The sequence below is a fragment of the Cavia porcellus genome, unplaced genomic scaffold (genome assembly GCF_034190915.1).
Source record: "Cavia porcellus strain 051 isolate PalLab524CR breed Dunkin Hartley unplaced genomic scaffold, mCavPor4.1 scaffold_3, whole genome shotgun sequence".
In the NCBI taxonomy this organism is placed as follows: domain Eukaryota; kingdom Metazoa; phylum Chordata; class Mammalia; order Rodentia; family Caviidae; genus Cavia; species Cavia porcellus.
Genome location: NW_026947486.1, coordinates 28,512,488 through 28,528,340, shown reverse-complemented (window position 1 = coordinate 28,528,340; position 15,853 = coordinate 28,512,488).

Sequence of the window (15,853 nt, the reverse complement as noted above, 5' to 3'; positions counted from 1 at the left end):
ATTCCCAAAAAGAATCTGCCCTCCCAAAGGTGAGGGCATCCCCTCCTAAAGCAAGACTTTGTGGTACCACTTCAAAATCAAATGGGGAGCCTCCAGTACTTACTCTTTACGAATCAGTCCTCAGGAATTTGTGTTGGTGGGCTGTTATCCCTGACAAGCCTCCAAATGGGGCAGCCCACCTGCCAAAATCAATCCAAATTGGGTCCAAAAATCAAAAAGACGCTAGAGAAATTAAGGGGGGGAAAAAAAAACACACGTTTATTTTAGCTGGCCAGTGACTAGTCCCTAGTATCCACTAGAAGACTAGTGCGCTAACTGGGAGGGGTTTGGAGTGTTTAAAGCCTAAAACCACAAGAATTTCTTTTGTTACATCATATCTTGAGGGACATCAGGTAACAGTTACACAGCTGAGACCACATGGAAACACAGCTCTGGGGGGATGTTTCAAGGTTATTTACAACTCTGAAGGTTTTGAGGTTATTTACAACTCTGGGGGAAGTTTTGAGGTTATCGCCTGTAAATGGTTGTACAAACATTCCTGGGAAATTTTAACCACAAGGGTTCAGTTACAAGTCAACAAGGTTTAGCAAAGTTGGCGCATTACAAAACAAAGTGGCGCTTAGGCTGTAGCAAATGAAATAGTTACTTTTCATAGCTTACAACATCTCAGACAGAAGCTTTCTTTCTTTCAATAAATATTTTCCACCCTTAACCTATGCTGTTCCTAAAATTCATTCCTCAACTTAGAGCACATGAATTCATACCAAACATATAGTAGGTCAGGAGTTTCATTCCCCTGTATCAATTTTATTGTAAAGTATAGTAGTTTTGCATTGTTAAACTCTACAGTACTGCACATAAGGGTTATGAAAATAAAACCAAAGACATCAAGTTGGAGTTTTCCTTGATTATTTCTTTGATCTCAGTATTACAGTGTTACATACAATCCTTCATCTAGCAAACAATTCATTAAATGATCTAGCCTCAGGAACAGAACTCGCTTATTAAATAAGGAATGTTTGTTCATGAATTCAATTTATGCTACAAAAGCATAGTAAAAAAAGTATGCTAATGGCATAGAAAAAGAAGCATTATTACAAGAGAACAGAAGACCCAGAATCAAATGCATGCACAGAAAGTCATTTGATTTTGATTGAAAAAAGGCCCAAATTCTTATATGGGAAAAGACAACTCCTTTAACAATTAATGCTGGTAAAACTGGATATTCGCACTAAGAAGACTAAGCTATATTCCTACTACTCTCTTTGCCTTGCATTACAATGGTTCAAGATAGCCCAAGAACCTAGAAATAAAACCAGAAACTGAAACTGATAAAATAAAAAAATGGAGGAAATATGTTAAATGACAGGCACATGTAAAAACTTCCTAAACAATACCACAAAGGCACAATAAATGATTTCACAAAATAACAAATGAAGTAGTTCAATTTTTTAAAGTTTCAGCATGGTAAATTATACATACATATATATATATATATATATATATATATATATATATATATATATATCAGAGTGAAACCACATACAAAATGGGGTAAAACATTTGCTATCTTATCTTCATAAAGACTTAATGTTTATAAAATACACAGAATAACAAAATTAAATGCAAAACCCAATAAATCAATAGGCAAATAAGTGAGAGAAGTACAAATAACTTACAAATAATTTGGTCAATAATTACATTGAAAATGTTCAACATCATTGGATACTAAAGAAATGCAAATCAAAACTCAGCCCAGTGATAGAAACAATGGAAATTGGATTTTATTACGTGTGATAAACAAATTTTTATGGAAAATGAGATAATATAGGAGCCATTATTCACTTTCAGTTACTTGGTTCTGAATGCCCTGTAATACTTTCATTCTCTTGAATGGTTTTATACCATTTTGTTATATTTGATACTATTGTATGTGAAGGTATGCTCAACTATTTCAAAGAAACATTATGGTAGCTGTTAATATCAGGTTGTCTTGTGGTACAGTGACCCAGCCCACAGATCAATCTGCGGGGTAACCACCTGGAGGAGGAACGGGGATTAATATAGACAGGGTAAGAGACAAAGAGAGATGAAACAAGTTGAGGAAGTCCAATCAAGTCTCATTTATTGAGGAAGCTTTTATAGGGCAAGGGTGGGCCAGTGGGACAGGGAAAGGCTATGGGGTGATCTCTCATGGGTCATCATCACGTCCATGTACTTGACGTGAGAAGGAGAGGATCATGGTTGATGTAGGTGCACTATGTGCCCATATAAGGGAGAGGCGGGGAGACAGCAGCAGGACGGTCGCACAGCTCCCTACAGTGAAGTAATGTGTTGTTTACATTGCTCTCTTCTGATATGCTTTGTTCTGTCCTCTTTTGTCTTAATCTCTTTAAAATAAAAAAAAAATTAAAACAAAAACAACAACAACAAAAAAAACAAGACTCTGCCCAGTGGGAATGGGCTTTATTAAACTGAAAAACAAAACAAGCAAGTGTTGTAGTACATGTCTCTAATTCCAGTATTCTTTAAAGGCTGTGGTATGGTACTAGGATTTCAATTTCAAGTGTTCACTGCATAACTAAGCAATTTAGAAATATCAAAACAATCGTGGGCAATAAGAACAAAGCAAGGGACTATATCTGACTCCAACTAAACAACAGGGCTAAAGTTACAAAAATGACATGCTGTTGACAAAAAACATACATTTGAATCAAAGAACAGAACTTAGGATGAAGAAACAACTTCAGATATGTTCAGTTGCTTGATCTTTTACAAAGGGTTCAAAAGCATTGGCTGTAGGTAAGAAAGCCTCTTTGGAAAATGGTGATGTGGGCCATAAAAGCCTTAGCAGCATAAAAGCCTCCCTGTCAAGCACAAGATCATGAGTTTGATCCCTTATGTGAAAGAGAAAGAAAGAAAGAAAGAAAGAAAGAAAGAAAGAAAGAAAGAAAGAAAGAAAGAAAGAAAGAAAGAAAGAAAAAACAGTGATGGGCAAATTGACAATCCACATGCAAAAATTTGAAACTGGGCACGTATCTCTAGTCATGTATTAAACTTGAAAGTGGATCAAATATAAAATATGAAAAACACTTGAAATCATATAGGTAGGCAAGGACACTTGAACAGAATTACAATTTAACAAGAATCAACAAATGGGAATGCATCAAATTAGAAAGCTTCTGCACAGTAAAGAATACAACCAACATACAAAATGGGAAAGAATTGCCAGCTCTTCTCCACACCAATGACTCATGTCTAGAACATATAAAGAACTCAAAATAATTAAACACAGCAAAATAAAAGACCCAATCAATAAATTGGCAAATGAAATGCATAGACATTTCTTAAAAGAAATACAAATGGACAATAAATGTATTAAGGGCATGTTCAAAATCTCTGGTTATCAGAGAAAAGTAAATTAAAGCAACACCAAGATTTTATCTTACACCATAAAGAATGTAGCAATTATCAAGAAATCAAATAAAAATGCTGACATAGCTGTGGTGAAAAAGTAGTTCAACATTTTCTGTGGGAATGTGAGATAGTACAGCCATTCTTGAAGCTATGCTGATAGTTTCTTAAACTAAAAATAGAAACTCCATTTAACCCAGCTATACCTCTGCTAAGTATCTTTCCAAAAGATCCAAAGACATCATTTTACAGAAATACATGCATTAGAACAATACAATTCATAATGCCTAAATTTTAGAAGCAGGCTGTATGTCCGTTAAGAAATGATGTTTAAAGAAATTATCGTATCTGTAAATAATAAAATGTTACTCAGCTACAAAAAATATAATTTGAGACATTTGTAGGAAAATGGATACATACTGAAACCATAATAGTAAGTGAAATCAGACATAAAGTTTAAATAGTATATAAATTTTCTCATTTGAATAATCTAAAAAACAGATTAAAAATAAACATTGATAAAAGGAAATAAGGTAGGGGCTGGGGATTTAGCTCAGCGGCATAAGCGCCTGCCTTGCAAGCAGGTAGTCGTGAGTTCAATCCCTGGTACCGATAAAAAGGAAAAAGACAAAAAAAAATTTAAAAAAGGAAATAAGGTAGAAATGGGAACTTAAACAACAGTCTGAGGGTGTAGAAATTGAGGAAGGATTAAAGACATTAAAAAGATTAAGAAGAAATATGTGTATGTTTCAGGTACCCTCAGAAATGTTATCTGTATACATTGTAAATAAGAATTAAAAACATTAATGTTGGTAGTCATGATAATAAGAAAATTAGGCAAAGGAGATCTAGAGACTGAAGAAGAGAAATGGATGAGGAGAAGAGCAATAAAAAGAATCAAGATATATTCATTTTATGTACCTATTTCTAAGATAAATGTAAACTTCATTTACCCCAAATACGTATGTATAAAAATCACTTATATAAAAAGAAATATCTTGTTTTTAAAAACTTCCAAATTTAAAGTCTTTGGAATGTAGCTTAGTGCAAATCCCTAATTTCAGTACACAGTAGTATACAATTTATTTTAAAGTGAAATGAATTCTGGGGAATATACAAAAGAAAATGTATCCTCCTATATCTTTGGTGGGAACGAAAATTGTTATAGTCAATTAAGGAAATCAATTATAGTCAAACAAGGAAATCAGGAAATAGATTTGTAAAAAAATTAAAATTACAGATACCCTTTGATCTATCTATAACATTCTTTGGTACATTTCTAAAAGAATTAAAGAAAGTATATGGTTAAGGTTTATGTCTAGATCTCCCACAGTGTTCATAGGGGTGGCTTTTGGGTCATGGTGGATTTAGTGTGTGTGAATATGGATTAAGGGTGTGATAGCTAAATTAGTTCAATGACTGGTTTAATATAGTTCTTGGTGTAGATAATGAGAAGGCCCATCCTGGGTGTGGGTGGCACCACTGAAAAGGCTTGTAGCCTGGAAAGGATAAAAGGGAAAAATGAGGCTGTTGCTGCTACTACAGCTTGCTGCTTTGGTGCCATCTGCCAACCTTCCCATGGGCTGTTTCTCCACTGTGATACCGTGCTACAATCCTGCTGTGACTTAAAACCAGTCTACCATGAACTGAACTATATACGAAGGTTAGCTAAAATTTTCTCCTATAGCTTCAAGAGTTAGTTATTTTGTCTCAACAACAAGAGATGTTACTAAGACAGATTTTGGTATCAGAAAATTGGGGTCATTGCTGTAACAATATTTGGCCATGTTGTTCAGAAACTTTTGGAACTGATTTGTAGGAAGAGTTTTTGAAAGGTCTGGAGATTCTGACTGCAGAAGTAGCTCTAGAATGCTATGAACTGAACTTGATAGGAGATCCTGTTAAAGCTTAGCAGACTAGAATTTTGATAGAAAGACTTCAAGCAAAGATGAGGTTTAGGAGATTTCAGTTAGGAACAAGAACTCCATTGGCTGTTGGATGCCAATTCATGCATGTTATGCTTTGGCTAAAAATTTCTATGTTTTGCTGTGGACAGAGAATTTGCCTTAGAGTGAGATTAAGGAAGTAGGCTAATCTTATAGAAGAAATTTCAATGCAGTCTAATGTTGATGCAAAGGCATCGATACTGTTGGGAGCTTTTAGTCAGGTATATCTTTAAAAACGAGAGCAAAATGTGCCTCAGGATGATATCAAACAGTTTGAGTTTTGGCAGAAAGAAAGCTCCAGCAACAAAAACCAAGCATTTCACAAGAAGGCAATGGAAAAGATGGCCTGAGAATACCACAAGAACCAGGAGGAATCTGAATTGCAAAGGTGAAAGACTGCTTTGAGAAGAGAGCTCCAAGGCATCATGTTTCACAATTACTGTGGTCTAGAGTTTTCTTCTAGGGATTTGGGTTCCTTGTTTTCAGCAATCCAGGCACTTGCCACCTACTCTCAGAAGAGGAGGAAGTGTGGCTATTGAACCAGATGACAGCAGATCTTGTCATTCATACTGTATTGGTTTATGTGAATATAGGATTGCAAGAGTTGTAGTGTGAAGAAGGCTTCCATGCAGATTTCAAAAGAAGACCTGGGAGGCCAAGAAGTGTGCCTCTGAGAGGGCAGTATATTAATCTGTGTTTGTGAAACCAAAAATGCTACAGAGCCCCCAGCAAGTTGAAGAAGCCAGCAATGTGAATCAACTGAGGGAAGTTGCAAGAAGTGAGCAAAGCCCGTCCAAGAGAAAAGCTACAGTAGTTGTAGCCACCTACAGTGCCATAGGGGTGCAGACACCCATGTACTTTGTCATTCACATCTTGCTAAAGATTGCCCTGGAAGCTAGATCTGGAACTATGGGATTTAATCTTTGCCCTGCTGGATTGTTTATTTGTTTTAATCCAGTTTGTTTCTATTCATCTATTTGTATGTTTTGGAATGGGAATGTTTATCTTGTCCCATTATATGTTGGAAATATTTAGCTTTTTTCATTTGTATAGTTTCTCACATCTATAAGTTTGCCTTAAAACTCAGAGAAAAATTTGGATTTGGATTTTTCCACAATGCTGAAACTACTAGGACTTTGACAAAGATATTTTGCAAAAAGATATATATATATATATATATCAGTTTTGGGAGTGCCCAGAGGTAGAATATTATGACTTTTAAGTAGCTTTCCCCTCAAAACCTCATGTACCCATAGGTGGGGTTTTTCAGAGGATGTTGGTCACTTAAGGTGTGTGAATGTGAATTAATAGTGCATTGCTATTAATTCACATTCACACACCTTAAGTGTGTGAATGTCTATATTAGATTAGGGATATGATAACTAGATTAGTCCATTTATCATAGTTCTTGGTGTGAATAATGAAAGGCCCACCTTGCATGTGATCAGCACTACCTAAAAAGCTTTGAGACTAGGTGGGATAAAAGGGAAAGTGTAGCTGCTGCTGCTTGCTGCTTTCCTGCCTCTTGCCTGTTTTGCCATGGACTGTTTTTTCTCCGTAATGCCCCTCTGCTATTCCACTTAAAATGGAGCCAGCTTACTGTGCGCTGAAACCTCTAGAAAATACGAGCTGAAATAAATGTTTCCTCTTTTAACTTAGGGTGTCTGATAGTTTGTCTGAGTAATGTAGAAAATAACTAAGACATATAGTGTATTAATATATGCTTATTCATGTTTATATTTCTAAGAAAAGTAGTAAAACAAGAGATCATCATCATTTTAAGAAATACATTAGTCATAGAAAGTTCAATGTTTTACATTTTCTCTTATATGAACAATTTAAAAATAAAATTAATTTAAAAATAGAGATGATAGGGAACAAGAAAATGTACATTTAGACATGAGGATTCAACGAAATTGGCAAAGAAAATAATCAAAATATTTTATTGGGGTGTATCAATACACAAAGATTGTGCTACTAATATGTATTAAAAGGAACAGTAAACTATATAAAGGAAATAATAAATAGCAAAGCAGTTTTAAATTAGAAATAAAAAACAATACAAATGATAAGTGAAATGAAAAGTATATTAGTCAACTTCCCCATTGGTGAAAAAAGATTCCAGATAACTTTGTTTTAAGTAGGAATTTTTTGAGCTCAGAGTTTCAGAGGTTTTATACCATGGTTATTTTTATTCAAGTTGGGAACATCATGGCAGATAGAGCATACTTGCTGCATTATGGCTAGGAAACAGAGCACAGGTAAAGAGCACTATTGAGAAATTTACCCTCTGAAGCCCTCTTTCAGGAATCCACATTCTTCAATGGGGCAGCAATCTACTAATAGTACATTCAGTTATAAAACATGAATGGAATTCATGAAATGGAATTCAGGTGTAGCACCACTGTCTTACTTTTTCATTGCTGGGACAGAGTAACCAACCCCTATAAATTATAAGAGATTCACTTTATTTCACAGATCTTAATGATTCAGTTCATAGTTGTCTGTCTCCAAGGCTGGGTATCATAGCAGAGGAGAAACAACTCTTAACATGGCAGGTAGGAAGCTGCAGCCTTCTTCTTTCTTTCCCATTTTATTCCATTCAGGTTATAAGTCTATTGTTAGGAATGACTCACAGCAAGGGTGATTCTTCCTTCTCCATTAAGTCCATCATCAACATCCCAAACTATGACAAACCAATCAGTGGTAAAATCTAGTGTCACACATTCAGTCACCTCTCAATATTTCCACCCACAAGCACAAGAGGATTTGGAGGAATATCTACATATAAGCACCACATCTAAGCACCACTTTAGGTGTCTCATTCCTATTAACATTTAAGATTAATTGGCACAAAGTTGTTCATTTGGGGCTCTGTCTGACTGTGTCAGCATTCCCGACCACCCCACCACGTGAAGGAAAAACACCAAGCTCCACCACTGCTCAGATGCTGGGCTTGCCAGTGCCCCTCAGAGCACCCAACTGCCATTGCTGCTCAATGGAGGGCGCCCTACTGAGGAGGATGCCAAACTCTGCCCCAGTTCACACCACTGGGCCTGCCCGAGTGCCTCAGCATCCCCGGCTGCCGCCGGCCACTCTGCTGTGTGGAGGAAAGACACCAAGCTCAGCTCAGGCAGCTGTGCTGGGCTTGCCCACATTAGCACCCTACCACTGCCACTGCACAGAGGATGACCATTGTGTTCCTTCTTGGCTTAGGCTGCTGAGGCGTGCAATTGACCCAGCATGCTCCTCCAGTGTGCTAACCCATAAAACCACCACACTCACCCTGACTCAACCTGCTGCCCTAAGCTATCAATGCCATCTCTTAGACCAAGCACTGCTGTGAATGTTTGGTTCCCACTCTCCCACACAGAACTTAGAACTGCAGTGGACTGGCAGTGCTGGTTTTATGGGAGACTCACTGGCCCCTTGCCCAGACAGAGGATCCTGGTACGTACTTGTCAATATGTACCCAACAATCGGGATGAAAATCGGGATGACATCAACCACACAGTAAGACCTGGGGACATAAATGGTTCACAGTTGTGACTACTGGGATTAAATAACCAGATAATAGCATGGAAGCTGAAAATGACAAAATGAAAAGCCAAAATGCAATCTCAAACATCTAGTCCATCAGATGTAAGAATGGGTGACAGCAAAATAGAGAACTTTAAAAGTAATACACCAGAAATCTCTGAAAAGATAGCAAATGAAGTAAAGAAACAAATCCATGAGGCTACACAGCAAATCAAATTGGAAGTAATGTTTTACATAAAGACAGAAATAACAACCTTAGTAAAGGATTTTTTCAACATAGCTAGGGAAGAAATAGATAAAAAAATACAGAAGCATGGGAAATTGATTGAAACTTTGAATGAACAATGTAGAAAACAAGCAAATCCATGAAACAAATTCAGATATCCAAAAAAACAAAAAATTCTATTGAAAGCTGGCAAAACCATTTAAAGGAAGTTGAGGATAGAATTTCAGACCTAAGGACAAGATCACAGATAGCAACTATGAAATGATAGAACTTATAATAACAACAAAGCACCATGAAATAACAATCCAGCAGCTCCAAGATGACACCAAGAGAAACAACGTAATGTAATGATAGGCATCAGTGAGGATGGAGGAGACAACATAAAGGACATAACTGAGCTGTTCACAGAAGTAATAGAAGAAAAGTTACCAAGCATGGGGAAAAATCTGATATACAAATAGGTGAGGCATATAGAAAGCCAAAGATTCATAACCAACACAAATCTACATACAGACACACAATAATTTAGATCCCAGATATACAACATAAACACAGAATACTAAACACTGTCAGAGAAAAGACACAACTCACCTACCAACGAAAGCCTATTAGAAACATGGTAGACTTTTCAGCACATACCTTCAGATTAAGATGAGCTTGGAGTGAAGTATTTCAAGCCCTTAAAGAAAACAACTTTCAACCCAGACTGATGTACCTGGAAAAATTATTTTCACAATTAATGGAGAACCATGACAAAGAATAACAGAAGAAATTCATCTCTACCAAACCAACTCTAGAAAGACTATTGAAAGACATATTGAAAGACAGAAAGAAACCACCAGGCTGGAAAAGAATTTAAACAAGGGAGGAAAGCAGGAAACTAACAACAGGAACATAATATGGCAAAGGCATGCCAGTACATATCAGTGACATCTGTAAATGTAAATGGGCTCAATTAACCTGTCAAAAGAAGCAAGTTGACAGAATGGATCAAGAAACAGGATCCCACTATATGCTATATACAAGAAACACGTCGAAGTCAAAAAGAAATTCACAGACTAAAAGTCAAAGGATGGAAACAGTACTACAATCAACAGGACCCCAGAAAAAAAGCAGGGATAGCTATTCTGTTTGCAGACAAAATGAATTTCAAACCTAAAATGATTAAAAGAGATATACAAGTCTACTACACACTTGTAAGTGAAAAACTAGAAGAGGAATAACTAACAATTATAAATATATATGCATCAAATACAGGAGCACACAACTATGTAAGACAAAAACTAATGGACGTGAAAAACCAAGCACACAAGAACACAGTTGTAATAGGTCACCTAACTACTGCACTGGCACAAAGAGATAGATCAACCAGACAAAAAGTCACCAAAGGAATAACAGAACTGAATCACACCCGAGTGGATGTTCACAAAGTATTCCACCAAACCACCTCAGAACATACATTCTTCTCAGATGTACATGGGACATTCTTCAAAATAGACCATATATTAACTCATAAAACATTCTTAAGTAAATACAAAGGGAGGGAAATTATGCCTTGTATATTATCAGATCATAGTGCACTAAAATTGGAAGTCAATGGCAAAAAATTCTTCAAATTCAACATAAATACATGGAAATTAAATAGAAACCTTTTCACTTTAGAATGATCACAGTTGTAATGTGTTTGTCCTGGTTTTTTAATTTTATTATCTGTGATGGCATGAACAGCTAATTTGAGGGAAACAAGTCATTATAATAGCCAGTACTGATACAATATCATCTTACCCTAAAGTCCTACCATGCTATTGTTCTTCTATTTCCATTGGCTCTATCATGTTGTACCTTATTAGATTGTATTACATGTGAAAGTATAAACAAATTTCCTTTGGAAAATGAGACACTATAGTAGCCATTGTTTGTTTTCTATTATTTGGCTCTGAAAACCCGGTAATACTCTCATTCTCTCATTCTCACTAAAGAACATTAAAGCAAAGATTCTCAATAAAATGTTTTTATAGTATTTTGAATGTTTTTATAGTATTTTGTTATATTTGATACTATTGCATATGAAGTTATACTCAACTATTTCAAATAAAGAGACATCATGGTAATTACTGTATATTACAGGTTGTCATCTGGTCAAATACTGTTTTGCTTACCTTGTTCTGTTCTGATCTGCCCTGTTGTGCCCTGTTAGGTCTTAATCCCTTTAAAATAATAAATAAATAAATAAACAGCAACCTTCTCAACAACCAGTGGGTTGTAGATGAAATTAAATAAGAAATAAAGCAACATTTAAATTACAATGAAAATGAAGACACAACATACTCTAACCTATGGGATGCAATGAAAGCAGTCCTAAGTGGAAAATGAATAGCAATAAATAGTCACATCAAGAAAATAGAAAGAGCACAAATAAATAAACTAATGTTACATCTCAAGTTCCTAGAAAAGAAAGAGAAAGTCAAACCCAAAGCTCACAGAAGAGAGGAAATTGTAAAGATGAGGGCAGAAATTAATGCAATTGAAACAAAAAAAAGAAAAACAACAACAAAGAATTAACAAATCAAAGAGCTGCTTTTTTGTGAGGATAAACAAAATTGATAAGCTTCTAGCCAATCTTATCAGGAAAAAGATAGAAGAAACTCAAATCCATGCAATAACAACTGAAAAAAGCAAATTACTACAGATCCAATGGAAATGCAAAAGATCATGAACACCTACTTTGAAAATCTCTACTCACATAGGGTGGAAAACACAGAGGAAATGGACAGGTTTCTAGAAATATATGAACTACCAAAGCTCAATCCAGAAAATATAACAATCTTGAATAACCTAACATCAGCTATGAAAGTGAAAATGGGATTAAAAACTTACCAGCAAAGAAAAGCTGAGGTCCTGATAGATTCACAGCTGAGTTCTACAAGAAATTAGAGAAGATTTAATGCCAACACTCCTTAAATGCCTCAATTAAATTGAAGGAAAAGCTGTCCTCCTTAAATCATTCTTGGAGGCAAGTATTACACTGATAGCAAAATCAGAGAAAGACCCAACTAAAAAGGAGAATTATAGACCAATCTCACTAAAGAACATTAAAGCAAAGATTCTCAATAAAATACTGGCAAATAGAATGCAGCAAATCATCATGACAAAATAGGATTTATTCCAGGAATGCAGGTATGGTTCAACATATGCAAATCAATAAATGTAATACGTTAGATCAACAGAGCCAAGAATAAAAATCACATGATCATCTCAATAGATGCAGAAAAAGCTTTTGATAAAGTCCAATACCTGTTCATGTTAAAACCTACAGAAACTCAAAATAGATGGTATGTACCTCAATCTCATAAAGGCCATTTATGACAATCCAACAGTCAACATTATACTAAATGGAAAAAACCTGAAAGCCTTCACTCTAAAATCAGGAACAACACAAGGATGCCCGTTATCACCACTCCTATTAAATATGCTTCTAGAAATATTAGCCAGAGCAACCCGACAAGAGGAAGAAATAAAAAGAATAAGAATAGAAAAAGAAGTTAAATAATCATTATTTGCAGATGTCATGATACTTGACATAGAAAACCCCAAAAACTCCATTGAAAGACTGCTAGAGGTAAAAAACAAATTCAGCAGTGTAGCGGGATACAAAGTCAACACTCAAAAATCAATAGCATTCCTGTACACAAACAAAAAATTCACTGAGAGAGAAATTATTGAAATTTCATCTTTCACAATATCATCTAAAAAATCAAATACTTAGGATGCAACCTAACCAAGAATGTAAAATATCTATTTGCTGAAAATTATACTACTCTAAAAAAGAAAATTAAAAATGATATTAGAAAATGGAAGGATATCCCTTTCTCTTGGTTAGGAAGAACAAACATTGTGAAAATGGTCATACTCCCAAAACTATTATACAGATTTAATGCAATCCCAATCAAAACGCCATCAACATACCTTACAGAACTAGAAAAAATATTCCTAAAATTTATCTAGAAACAGAAGAATCCTAGAATACCAAAGTTAATTCTGGGCAACAAAGGCAAGACAGGAGGCATCTCAATTCCTGACTTGAAATTATACTACAAAGCCACAGTAATAAAATCAGCATTGTTCTAGCAAAGAAATAGACACCTGAGTACCAATGGAAAAAGATTAGAAGATGCAAACACTACTACGAAGAATTCAGGCACCTTATATTTGACAAAGGGGCTAAAAATATTCTCTGGAAAAAGATAGCCTCTTTAATAAATGGTGTTGGAAAAATTGGCATTCCACATGCCGAAGACTGAAAATAGACCCATGCCTATACACTAAACTAAAGTCAAATTGGATCAAAGATCTAAATATTAAAACAGAAACACTAAATCTACTGGAAGACAAATTAGGTAAAAACCTTGAAGACATAGGAAAAGGGAGAGAATTAATGAAAATAATGCAAACCACACTGGAAATACTTCAAAGAATCAATAGTATTGATTCTTTTACTCATATTACTAAAAAGTTTTTGCATTTCAAAAGAAATCAACAACAAAGTGAAAAGAAAACCCACAGAATGGGAAATAATTTTAGCCAGCAACCCTTCAGACAAAGGACTTATATCCAAAACATATAAAGCATTTAAAAATATCAAGCTCCCCCAAATTCAAAGACCTTTTCCAAAAATGGGCATCAGAGATGAACAAACAGTTCTCAGATGAAAATATACAAATGGCAAGTAAATATATGAAGATATGTTCACCATCACTGGTCATTCGAGAAATGTAAATTAAAACAGCATTGAGATTCCATCTCACCCCAGAAACAATAGCTGCCATCAAGAAAATAACTGATAACAAATGTTGGCAGGGACACGGGGGACATAGAACACTTCTCCACTGTTGGTGGGACGACACTATGGAAATCACTATGGAGTTTTCTGAAAAAGCTAGGATTGGAGGTTCCATTCAATCCAGCCATTCCCCTCCTGGGTATTTTCCCAGAAAAACTGAAAAGTTCATGTCACAGAGATTATGTGCATCCATGTTCATAGCAGCCCAATTTGTGATAGCTAAATATTGGAAACAACCAAAATGCCCATCAACTGCAGAGTGAATGAAAAAAAATGTGGTACTTTTATACCTTGGAATACTACTGAGCTATAAAAAAGTATGATCTTGAGGCCTTTATAGGTAAATGGAGGCAAGTTGAAAATACCTTCATTAGTGAAATAAACAAGACTGACATGATTAAATATAACATTGCCTCTGTAGTGTAAGAAACAATAAAAACTGACATAACAATGGGATCCAAAAAGTATAATAGATCCTGAGAAAGCAAAAGGAAAGGAAAGTGCTCTAAAGAGTATAAAGGTATATATAGTGTGTAAGATAGATGACCATATTACTGAATCTCTGTTGGAGCATTGAACAGAAGGATTTGTAGTATCAATGTGTGAGTGTCTAACCACTATTTATGCTTTGATTTTGTGACTTTTGCAACTATTTTTAAGATGACAGTGAGACATATAGCAACTATAGATTCTATAATGATAATTTTTTAAATTTGGTGTTGTTCTACACTTCTTTTATGTTGTTACATTTTCTTTAATATTCTCTATATTTGAAAAAAAAGCAATATGCACTATAACAATCATTGTTAAATTTCTTTCATTCTGTTTTGAAAACCTATATTGTTATTGTTTTGAATCTGCTGTTGTTGTTTTTGCATTTTTCTTTTTGTTTTTCTTTTCTGACCTTTATATTTTTTGAATAAAAAAACAATGTTCATTTCAAAAGGTAAACAAAAGTAACAATCCTTACCAAAATACTAAGTAAATTAAAACCAATAAATAAATAAGTGATTAAATTAAACCAGAAGGACAGAATAAAACCAAATAACATTATTGTTAAAAGTGATATTGAAAGAGTACTTGTGAAATCCATAAGTATATTAGGGAATATTTTGAAAACTACAGTAAGAAAATAGAAAACCAAGAGGAAATAAATACATTTCTGGACTATGATCTATGACAATTGACCCCAAAGTATTTTTTGAAAAATTAATAGATCAATAACAAGCAATGATACAGATATAATGATGAAAACTTTCACAAAAAGAAAAACTGAGAATTGCATGAATTTACAAGTGAAGGTAACCACACTTCTAAAAGAGAAGTAACACCAATATGTCTCAAAATATTGTACAAAAAATAAACAGAATAGTATCTGCAAATACATTCTATGGCATATCACTACACTACCACCAAAGTCTATTAAGAGAAGACTTAAAAGTAAGAAAATAGATGAATATCTTTAAGGAATATAGACACAAAAATATTCAGCACAATACTTTGAGTTAGAAATCTACATTATGTTTTTATAAGATCATGTTTTCATCAGATGGGTATAATTTCAGCAACATAAGTGGTGCTTTGCCAAACTGAAGTCAACAAGTTTAATGCACATGTAAATAAAATCAATGATAATATCAAGTGATCATTTCTATAGCTGTAAGGCATTTGGTAAAATCCAGTGTCCCTTTATGATAAACCCTGAATAAAGTAGATATATAATCATTACATCTCAATGTAGTAAAGACCATATACAACAAACTCATAGCCACCATCATATTTAATAAGGAATACTAAAAGCATTTTCTCTAAAATTGATAATAAGTGAAAAGTGTTTATATTCAACATTGCTATTCAAATTTTAAACAAACCATTTAGACAAAAAAG